At 37.5% G+C, this 12,227-nt stretch overlaps 1 protein-coding gene across 3 annotated transcripts in view; it reads left to right on the forward strand.

Annotated features, from left to right (window-relative positions):
* zip (myosin heavy chain 10) overlaps window positions 1–12,227 on the forward strand; it is a 458,974-nt gene that overhangs the window by 201,263 nt on the left and 245,484 nt on the right. The window lies entirely within an intron of this gene.

Here is a 12,227-nt window from a genome sequence, read left to right on the forward strand (position 1 = left end):
TATCTTTTCATTGTTTCTTTCTTTCAACCTGGATACTATGTTTGATGTTGTTGAACACAACAAAACACAACACAATACTGCACCTTCCCCTGGCCCTGTGTGGCCTAGCTCAGTGGGGACTCTGTGAGGTGCGTCCGAAAAAGGGGTTAAAAAAATGTCTAACTAAAAGTATCATACAAATACGGGGAGAGGTACTATGGTACATCTTTGTGAATGAGAACTTGGCAAGATAAAGGGGGTTAAAACAACAGGTTTATTAACAGAAAACGTAAATATCAAATCAAAATAAAAGCACGTACATATCCCTTACAAGGCTCAAACGCAATTTACAGGTATACGGAAAATTACACACCCTGAATCCATAAGTTATCAAAATACATTGGTTGACGTACCCGTGAGAAGAGAGTTCTAAATAACATGGAACACAATGAATTTACGTCTGACGGAGATTCCGATAAATTTTACTGGAACATTATCCTGAAGACTTAGATTTGATACAGTCTTTAGACAAGTAAAAAAATAATGATCGACTTGAATTATAAGGACCTAATTACTCTAATTTCAGAGTTATTAATTGGATACACACATATAGTAATACTTGTTTGGGACTGGTCCACAGAAATACCCTTCCAAAATTTACACTGGCCTGGTAGTCAATAGGTTGCGTTCCAACATACAAACATTGTTCTGGTCTTCTAGTTTCCAAACGTGAGATCAGCTGGTCGCAGAGGGAAAAATACAATCTTTGAGTGGCTCAGGCACCCTATGTACCGTACCTTACCCTTGACTAACGGGATTGTGTGTACAGCTCATGTTCTCTGGACTCGTCCTCATTGGAGACACAACTAACATCGCTCTTATACCTGGCAAATAAGCTTACCGAGTGGAAAGAAGTCTTGGCACTCTGGCTGTCAAGTAAATAATTAATTTCAACACATGGTCTGGGGTACACACTCTCTCAGACCCTGTACAACTCCTTAAGTCAGACACAATACTATCTTCATTTCAATGCTTACACACAGTAATAATGGCCCATCATGGCCTCGTACTCAATAATCCCTGGTTCAGTTCTGGAGCACATTTAGGGTATGCCTGCCACTTTCATAGGATGGCCCTGACTAAATTCAACATTGAAAGTAACCTCTCTGCCTTTGTCCTGCCAGCTGTAATACCTTCATCAACACTACTCAAGCTCATTGTAATCTCGGTCTGATCGACCATTTTCTGTCGATTTTCCTTTAATTCTCATGAGTTGCAATACCCTCCAATTTACTGTGATGATCTTAACCATGCACAAACTTGAATGTCTGAAAGGCACTTTTGAAATACTCTGAAACACACCTTATAAAAGAAATCCTAACAGAACCCTCGTATCCGTTGTAATCTATCACTAATAAAATATACACAACCCCAAACATATTTATTGGATATGATCAGCAAAACACAAATGCCTGTCTGGCTTACATTTACGGCTAATATCTACTTACAATGACCCTGATCCGAATCTAATCACTACATTTCATGCCAATATGAACCATTCAAACTTATCTTCCATTCCAGAAGCCATCTGCAACGCCCTCTTAGCCGCTACGTATTTGCACCTAGTACACGACAGCGGTGTTGTCAGCAAGTCCTGAAGTCTTCAGGTCGAATCCACTGGGGTCCATGATGTGTCAACTTCTCTCTCGTTTCGTAAATAATTGCCTGGAAACAGGTTAAGGTCGTAGATCGTCACTGCTTAGTTTGTATCCTAAATACACGTTCGCAACCTAGGTTAGGATATATTTTATGATATCTGCTATCATGACATTAGTCCAGTCAACCAATAGCAATCTAATCATGGGATAACCGAGCTCGATACCTGCAATCGCTTAAGTGCGGCCAGTATCTAGGTTCGAATCCCACTGTCGGCAGCCCTGAAAATGGTTTTCCGTGGTTTCCCATTTTCACACCAGGCAAATGCTGGGGCTGTACCTTAATTAAGGCCACGGCCGCTTCCTTCCCACTCCTAGCCCTTCCCTCTCCCTTCGTCACCATAAGACCTATCTGTGTCGGTGCGACACTCGAAGGTGATGTCGGAGTAGATTAGTAATACCCGTCGATTGCTGTTCTGTGAAGAAAATTCAAAATGAAAGAGGATAACATGTTTTGGTAATAAATGTGTAAATAACATGGCTGATAGCAGTTGTTAACTTGTTTGAAATAAAGGCTCAAGTAAACAGCAACGTGTCTGCCTGTCACCCGGCGGCCCCGGGTTCAATTCCTGGCCTGGTCAGGGTTTTTTAAATGTAAATTATTAACATCCCTGGCCTGGGGTCTAGGTGTTTGTGTCGTACTTAACGTTCCTTTCCTCACTTTCAACACTTTACACTTCAGCCATTTACATAATACACGCAGGTTCCTCGCATATGGTGCAAGTAGGGGCAAAAAATCTTCATAGGGTGACACCCCGAACAAATAGCATTTAAAAAAAAAAAGGGATTGCTGTAATGTTATATTCTGAATTTAAGTAAGAAGATATGGCAGACTACATCACCGATTTCAGAGGATAGTTTGTATTTTCTTGCGTCTAGTTAAATTTCGGAAAGGCTATTCCCATGTAAATTGATAGCGAGGAGGTTGTCATTTCTCTACGTGCGCTTTAAATGTGTTTTCATGATTGTATCATACTGTTAGGTGATGGTGTTTGAAGAAGAAAACTGGAACGTTTGCCACAAAGGCCTCTGGAGTAATACTATAATTTTTTCAGAATGAAATTAAACACACGCTTTCATGTAGTATTGGATTGCGAGAAATAACAAACAAGTAAGCCATAGTGTGGATATCATCCGCAAAAACACAACTTTTCAACGAAAGTTTCATACCGATTATAATGTGTATGGGTTTTTTCCCGAATTTTATGGGAAATCCTATATAACGACAATCAACTATAGCGAGTAGCCTATATTTTTCGCGGTTATAAATTCTCGCTATAACAGACTTCTGCTGTATTTCTGACCTGGGACATGCTATTTTGTGGATGATGAAGTGAGAGAATAACTCTAACTCTAGTTCTACAATTTCTAGGATGAAGAATTAGGAGAAGAATAAAAAGAAAATTTAACTCTGTTTTGAAAGAACAGCAGACCTAGAAGGTGTTCAATTTGGGACCCAAGGTTCAAATCTTGGCACTGACAGCTACCATTCTGAATTAAACATTTTTCTGCTTACCCTTGGCTCATGCTGTGATCATTCCTTCTTTTCTGGGGTGTAATAACACAGTTGCACTGATGTTACCGTCTTGCCACACATCCATGTTTTGAATCTGTCAATGGACGAGACATTTTCTAATGGAGAGGCATAGTGTATAGTCCAGCCGCTGGCTGTCTGGCCCTAACGTTTCTCAGACAGTGTTGCCTGTTTGGAATCGTGCGCTATAAACAAACACAAACTCCGTAAGATATTTCACGCATATGTAGATGAGATTCTGTGTTAATGTGATGGAAATGTGAACGGAAATATGCGAAGATTACCTCTTAATATATTGAAAACCAAGGCTAGTGTAATCATAATATTAAATCGTTCCAGTTAAAATTAACTGCACTCTAAGAACAGCGTAAATAAAACAACAAAACATTTCAGTCAAAATTAAGCATACTTAGAGAATGGGAAAACCGTAATGCAATAATAGTAGACTATAAACGTAACATAAAATAACATTAAAACCCGAACTCTGTAAATAATATCACAGAAATTAAAATAAGTCACAATAAAAAATAAAACCCTGAGAATAGTATTACTGTGGTAATAAAAACATTGCTCTTACAATAAAACTTCAACATGCCCATAGAATAGTAGTGCCGAAATAATAAAATGCATTAAAATGAAACAATTATATACTCACACTAATTAATCAAAAAGGAATACGCCAAGTTCTCTCAGTATTTTACTTAAACTGGTCTTTCCTCCACTGAATAAGCAAGATTCTTCCAAAGATGACCGAAGTTTATCACGCGTGGGGAAATTCCCTCCTTGTAATAACTATAAATATGTTGCCCAAATGCATCTAGTGATGTCGTGGGACAATGTCTTGGGCTTAGTTTTTCAGGAATACATAGCACTTCAGAAGATGTTGTAAAATCCTTGGACACATCTCTTTTGTTACACTTTTCACAGTTGTCTTACCTACTTTTGAAGCGTCATAAACCCGATCCACTACTTTTGTAACAGGAAGAAGAGGCACACATTTATCACACTCTTCTCAAAATATTCACATAGCCGGTGTATAAATTCATGTCTTTGGCTCTTATAACAACTGATTTTCTTCTTAGTTGTTTCTGATGATCGACTGGCCGTGTCACAATAACAAGAACAAGTGGCTTACACACACTGTGAAAACATGCACTTCATGCAGGCTAGTGGTGGCATCACCCCACCAGCAGTACATAGGACTTCATGGTGACATGAATGGTGATTGGTGCTTGCTGTTAAATCTTAAATCTTGTGCGTCAGTGATGCCAGGCATAGCAAACCATGATAGTTATTCTACCCCTAGCAGAAATCTTAGTATTCTTTGCGTAAAATAACTTTAATTAAAACAATAACATCAAATCGACGAAGGGTGTTGGTTTCAATGATTTAATATTAAAAACATACGGCACAATGTAAATTCGTAATATGTTTTTAAGGTTATGTCTATAGTTTCAAATCTCTACAGGTGGCAATAACTCTTCTCTCTTCTCCCTTTTCTTTACACCACAATTTGTCAGGACCGGACAACCGGCAGCTGGACTAGTTTGGGTATGACATCAAATTATAGGTCCTGTGACTAATGATCACTTCATAATGTTACATAAATCTGCAAGCTTGTTTGTTTTTATCATATTTCTAGTCCTGAGACTCCTTTCCAAAACTGTAGGCTGTTGAACACCTTTTACACACTCAGAGGTTGTAAATTGCCAGCAAAATTACCACCAAAGATGATCAGCCTACTGAAATTCTACTTGGAATTGTGCTTTTTGCATAGTTATGTTCTCTGTTAGTGTGTCAGTTCCCCTTTTTTTAAAATATCATAATATGGCACATATAAAGCCTTACTTTAAACATTTCTGATACTGTAATTATTGTTTATTGGTTATGCTCTTACATTTTTGAACCGCAGAATTGTAGATCTTAAAATGTTCCTGCTGTAAAAGTTCATTTTCCAATTCAGGTGTATATGGAGTAAACCACAGCACAGTGGGTCAAAATCGAAATCTAGGAGGACAAAATTATTTTTACGTTTTAATCATGAATTTACAGTGAAAGCAACGTATATAATTTGTTTACTTCATAATAAACATCAGTTAAGACCTTTTTTAAGCTACATCTATGTCTACACATGCAAGAAATTGTCTATGACTAGGAGTTGGATAGAGCCTAACCTACAATAAACTACAATAGATTGTACTCAGTTAACCTTTAATTTGGAAGACTGCAATTGTGGATAATTGCAGACAGCACTTCAGTCACTATCACTAATTACTCGATGACCCTGACCTTGATGACACATCACATGTGTCATCTGAAGCATCATCGTCATTCACTGCCTCATGCTGTTCATGATGAGCCGGTACGTCTGGTTCTTTCAGGCGTAGTAATACTTCACTGGATAATACTCTTCTCGTTTTATGTTGAATTTTGGTTTTATGAGATATTACTGGGTCCGAAGATATAAGCAGCATATGTAATATGTCCTCATTTGTATGTTTTAGTGAGGATTCCCTAGAATGTCCAAATCTGTATTTTCTCAAATCTTGGTTACGTGTTTTTTGGGCTTCTTCTGACAATTGCCCGATAGGTACAATAAAAAAAATCAATTATATCTGCACCATGAATTAATACTTTATGCACAGTGACTGGCATATAATACCATGGATACAGATTTAGATACAATTTTGCTGTATCCTGGGTGTAGGTTTTGAAAGCGGGTGTATTTATAGGGAAACAACAAGAAAGAGCACACAAAATTGTAGAAAAACGTCTAATTAGCTCTTCATTTATACCCGTAATTTTGGATGACAAGACTGGATCCTCGAAGAAACGGTGAGCAGTGTTGCGATCATTCGAATTTCCGACGCCTCCAGATCTTGGTTTGTCAACATGCAGACCCATTTCTGATCGAAATTTATTTTGTATTACTTTCTTTCTGTTTTCTATTTTTGTCTTATCTTCATCCCCTCTTGCTTGCCATTTCTTAATTTACATTTTGTAAGAGATATGTAGCAGGCATTCAAAAAAAAACAAAAAAAAAAACAGATCCAACAATGGAGGGTAGATAATCCAAATTTATAGCTCTCTTCAGGACAAACTATTTTTGTGAGGGTGTTATTCATTTCTCTGGGACCAGCACCACACACATAACACCTCTGTGCTGATGAATCTGTAATAGAATTGCAGACTTTTCCATCCACCATGGTCAGCAAGAGAGTTTAATTAATATATTTATGTATTGATCATTGATTTCTATTTTGCTTGGTTGGAGGGACGTTATTTCAGTTTCAACTAATTGAACCTCTCACCTATTCAATTCAACAGTCTCCTTTTCAAATAATAATTTAAGAGGTCTGCAAAATCGTGTCGAAGAAGGTCGTGGGTTCTGCCATAAAATTTCCTTTTCATTGTTGCTTTCTACATTTAAAGAACACATTTGTATTGGAACAACTGAAACTACAAAAACATCAGTGTCACTGCCGTCATCATCTGTAAATTTCTGCTTATACTGACTATGTCCGATTGAACCATCACACCCCCATTTTAATATCATATGAACTGTATCACTGATAAAAATAGACTGTTTCAAAACATCTTCTTGAACTACTGCAAGGCGCTCAATTTTATGGTCAACCAGTGACTGCAATGTTATTATGGCTGATGTTTCTGTTATTGTTATTGATTCACTTGGTGGATAGCATTTTTGTTTTGTTTTTCTAATGATGTGGTAAGGTGGAAAAATATTACAGTTCCTATTTTTGCATTCAAGTCGCATATTCATGTATTGGCTTTTTCTGTAATTGTTATCTACAAGGAATGATAGAGCCTCTTCACCGGTAAGTGGTACAGGTTTTACAGCTGGTGATATATAGGATTTTTTAATTTTAGTAGCTCTATGTGGAAACTTAAGAGTTTCTTTAACCATTTTTGCAGCATCTCGTTTTCCAGACATGTGCAATGATACATGTGTGGCATGAATAAGTTCCTGTTCTGAATGTGCAGAGAGTAGCGGTTGAATTTTTCGTCTCTTTGATTTTTCACTACTTTCATGAAAAAGCTTTCTAGGCCTTCCGACTTTTGATGCGGATGGAGTAAGAGGATTTACATTTTCTGTTAACTTAGAATCATACACAATTTTCGAAAATGTTATCTTCTCTTTTAACCAATCAGAATATTTTGAAATGAATTTTGCTTTACTTATATGAACCTGCTTCCACCGCCTGGTAAAATTATCGACAAAATCCTTTAAATCTCCTTGTAGGCATTCAGTTATCTCTTCAGAACAATTGTCTATCCCTAATTTACTTTTGACAAAATCACAAAGTTCCACTTTTGACACAATCTTCGAACCCAGTGCTTCAAACAGTTGTAAACGTGTGAGAACTGGTTGCGCAGCATCTTCTAAAACGTAAAATAACTAAGTAAGTTGCAAAAAGATGCAAAAATTCTTATAACATGCGTAAAGTACAAGATTTTATCTACATTTTAACATTAAGTAGACAGTGACGTAGGGTGACGTGACATACTAAAACTCCAAGTGAAAATATAATTTTAAAAATAATAGTTAAATATTACATGATGCAAATGTAGCTAAAATTACGTAACAATTACGCCCATTAATAACTGAAACCCGTTACAAATGTAAAGATCATACCTTCAGCTGCATGTTCCACCTTAAAGCATCACACTCACCTCAAAGACAACCAAACCACAGCCACTTGCAGTGTGAATTGGAGAGTGAATGTGAGATACGCACGCACAACGCAGGAGATAACATAAGATTCCAGCTCGAACAGTGGTGACAGATTTACACTAAGATGCATTTATATCCCAGAATAGTGCGCAGCAATTATATGAGAATGCTGTAAAAGTAATAAATTTTGATTTTTTAACTATGAAAAAAATAATTTTGTCCTCGTAGATTTTGATTTTGACCCACTGTGCACAGGTGTTAGTCTGTTTTGATTTCCATTTGTCTGATTCAGTTCATTGACGTTTCTCCATTTTTTCAAACTTGTATTAACCAATTTTAAGAGTTACAGGTACTTGTCATACAGCCATTAAACTGAATTCTTCTCCTTAAGTTCAGTACTGTTTTTTGCCTTATAATATAGATAGTAAATGTGTCTTTCATTAATAGAAAGTAATTGATTTTAATTTTTTTTAAACGTCTTATGAATTACTTTCTGTAATATCTTAAGTTTTGGATGATAAAATATGATGAATATTTCATAAAAGGTTAAAACTTCACTTTCTAATGGAGCTAAGGGCCATTTTCTTTCTTTGTTTTTGTTGTCAATAATTGTTTGTTTTCTTCTAATTAAGAACTTATTAGCTGGTGAGTGTCTACTAACATTTTTGCAAAAGTGCAAAGTATGCGGTGTTTCAGCAGTCTGTTATTATTGCAATCAGTGAATCAGACATTTATTTAGTGACTTGGGAATACAATGAATATTTTTTGAGGTATGAATTAAACTCCTGTGAAATGACTTGGTGTGAACTGGAATGTTAGCTATTTTGTTGCTGTTATTACAAAATATTACAAATCTCTTTCCCAATCAAACACTTCGGTACTAATGTACCATATTAATATTATGGACCAGTATGCTACACTTTCAAGTTGGCCCCACAGTCTAGGGGTAGCGAGCTTGCCTGTTACCTGGAGGCCCTGGATTCGATTCCTGGCCAGGTTAGGGACTTTCACATGGAACTGAGGGGTGGTTTATGGACCCCCATTCTGTGCGAGAACAATTGCGGAGCTATCTGATCCCGAAGCTCCATTTTACAAAGCCAAGAATAACTGCCAAGAGGATTTATTGCTCTATGTTTCTCCTCATAATCTGCAGGCCTTTTGAGTAAGCAGTGGTTGCTTTGTTGGTCAAGGTCAATCAGGGATCCGCTACACTTTCATCGGTATCTAAATATACAGTATTCTTTAATGAAAATGAAAATCCACAGCCTGTTTCCACTGATTCGACCGGGTCAGGAGTGGAATGAATGAATGAATGAATGAAGCCCCCATCTAGCGGCGAGGATGGGAATTGTGCTGGCTGCCGAAGCCAGTTGCACTCCTCTGGGGCAATGATTAATGAATGGCAGATGAAATGGAATGATACTTGAGAGTTGCTGGAATGAAACATGACAGGGAAAACCGGAGTATTCGGAGAAAAACCTATCCTGCCTCCGCTTTGTCCAACACAAATCTCGCATGGAGTGACCAGGATTTGAACCATGGAATCCAGCGGTGTGAGGCCGGAGCGCTGCCATCTGGGCCACAGAGGCTTTAATATGCTGTATAATTCTTGCCACTTGCTATCAGATGTACGAGTTCAAAGTTCCTTGTTCGTGCACACTCTCTGTTGTGCGCACACAACATATAGGTGACCAAAGAAGTCCAAATATGTGACAATAACAGCGACTGAAGAAAATACTTCGTCCTTGATGCATTCTTTCAAAAGCATGAATTGGGTGTTAATCATATTGTTGCTGTTACTGATAGACATACAGAACTCTTTGTAAATGCTAACTTAAAGTCCTGTTCTCAAATCTAGCCCAGGGGGAATGTAGGTACAGATATAGTTTATAAAAGTTTTATTTGTACTGCAGTTGCAGAAGGCTAATAGCCTCAGTAGTGATAACCTCTAATTGAATGATGTACCAATATATTTGGTTTCATTTGATAGATAATGAGATCCCAAACATTGCATCAAATTCGTAAAATATTCTGCTGAAGGGTACATAAGCAAGCTTTTATAATGTGTATCTGTTATGTTGTCTGTGAAAAGGATGTCCACTTGCAATTGCATAATTTTATTGGTAACAGCAACTCAATGTTAACATACAGTATTTTCACCTTTATAAACATTGTAAGGAGTTAAAGATATTTGTTGTGAACATGTTTCTGATTTCACATCATTCTGTGCTATTGTAAGAAGAGGTTCATAACCAATATAAATGGAAAATAAAATGCTTGCAGACAAGGCAGTTTTCAGGCTGCATGCAAGTCATGGTTTCATTTCAAAGCACAGCTTCATGCTTACAGTTTACTTGCAAAAGGGTTGCATGAAAATTTGTCTCCTAAGGTTCCACCATATGTGTGCATGCAACTGAAGTTCAGAGCAGATGCACTTTTTAATTGTTAGGGATATAGATATCTGGCAATGAAGCTTTTTGTGCTGTCATCAAATCAGTTCCCTATGAAATGACATTGAAGTATGTGGCTGAAGTGGTCCTAAATCGAAGAGTTTAGTGTTTTAATTCCCAGTTTTCAATGTAGACATGTGCTATGGTTAGTTTTTTCTATGTACTCAGTCAACCAATTATCTGATGACCAGATGAGCCTTAAATTAAATTGTCTATTGTTAAACACTTTGCGATTGCCACCATTGGCTGTATGAGCCTTCACAGATCACCACCACAACCAATTCTCCACTGTAGCAGGCTGGGTATGGGAATGAACACACGTCTTGCGTAAGCTTCTGTCCTGCCACCACTTGTCTTCTCGTATTCCATGCTCCTTCTAACCATGTTGTTTTGTATCTGCTTCATCTATCCACATCTTTTTCTAGATATTCTTTTTCAAAATAGGCTTTGGGTGTTCAGGGGCGATGCCATCTTCATCAGGTGACCAAACCATTTCAACCTTGGCTCCTCCAGAATGTAGATTACACTTTGTTGTAGCCCTATTTGGAGGCAGATTGATTCATATCTGTGCCTGTCTTTTTTTGTTTTTTGTATTCTTTACCCGAGGAACGTAATCGTCTTTGTTGCTTGTAACCAGCTGTTAAAATGCAAAATTACATTCTGTTGTATATTAAGAGAGTTATTTCACACACACGAAACAAAATTTTATTAAAGGAGAATTGCAATGATACAGTATTGCAAAATATGTGCGACTGGCACATTAAATTCAAAGTCTAGCTTTTGGTGAAGAAAGTCTTCATAGAATGGATGGTTTTATCACATAAACAGATTACAGTCAACAACACTTGAGATATATAAAAAAATTTACACGTTGCTAGTACACAAACTAAATGAAGACTCGCTGGGGGAGAAATGTTGCATAGTAACTGACTTGCAACATCGACGTGCTCATTCAAGTGCTGAACATTTGAGAATGTAAAGTTTCGAGAGATGTGAGCGAGTCCAGAGATAGAAACCTCATGAGCTAGCTTCAGTCCACCTGTTCAGTAAGCTGTTTATACAGAGCATCCTCTGTGCTTCTGAAGTAAGGTGTAGCTAGCTGTTGGACGACTGACTGCCTTCTCCCCCGGCCCATTCGCTTATATAGGGTCTCGAGCGGTGACTTGGAGTGTCAGCTGGTCGCCTGGCTCGCTCTGCCGGTGAGAACTGGATACAAGCCACGATGCACGCAGGTTTTGAATGCTAACACCACAACACATTCTCCTCTCTGTTAATTCAATGAAAGAAGAGTTGTGAAATGTTTTGCACATATCTCCCATTATTGTTTGCTAAAATAAGAAGGCCTCTTATTTTGAAACTGTTAACTGTGCTCCACATTACTATTTTCTGATCATGAAGGTGTTCGTCATAGAGCAGATTAGGTTTATTGGCACTGCAGTGTCAGTAGTTTTATACATTAACATATCCATGTAAGGTGAACCAAGCCTCATCTAAAAATAGGAAGGAGATAAGAATCAATTTCTTCATCCTGCACGTCATTAAATCCATTCATAAAGTGTAATCCTATATTTACAATCTCCCATTATCTCCCATTATAAGATCGTACACCACAGGGAACCCAAGTAATTTCTTAGCCTTGTGTGCAGAACTTTAAGAAATTCCCTTTTGCTGAGAAAGGTGGCAAGCAGATTTTTATGGGGTCTTAACCATGCAGTGTGCAATGTTGTCAAGGTTTTCTTTTGTGGGCATTCTAAATCATCTTCTTTGCAACACTTCCTGTTACACAAAATACAACTAATTTATGAAACACATTACAACTTGGAACTTGAACAACTGGGAGATTCTCGTGATAA

The sequence above is a fragment of the Anabrus simplex genome, chromosome 6, assembly GCF_040414725.1.
Source record: "Anabrus simplex isolate iqAnaSimp1 chromosome 6, ASM4041472v1, whole genome shotgun sequence".
NCBI lineage: Eukaryota > Metazoa > Arthropoda > Insecta > Orthoptera > Tettigoniidae > Anabrus > Anabrus simplex.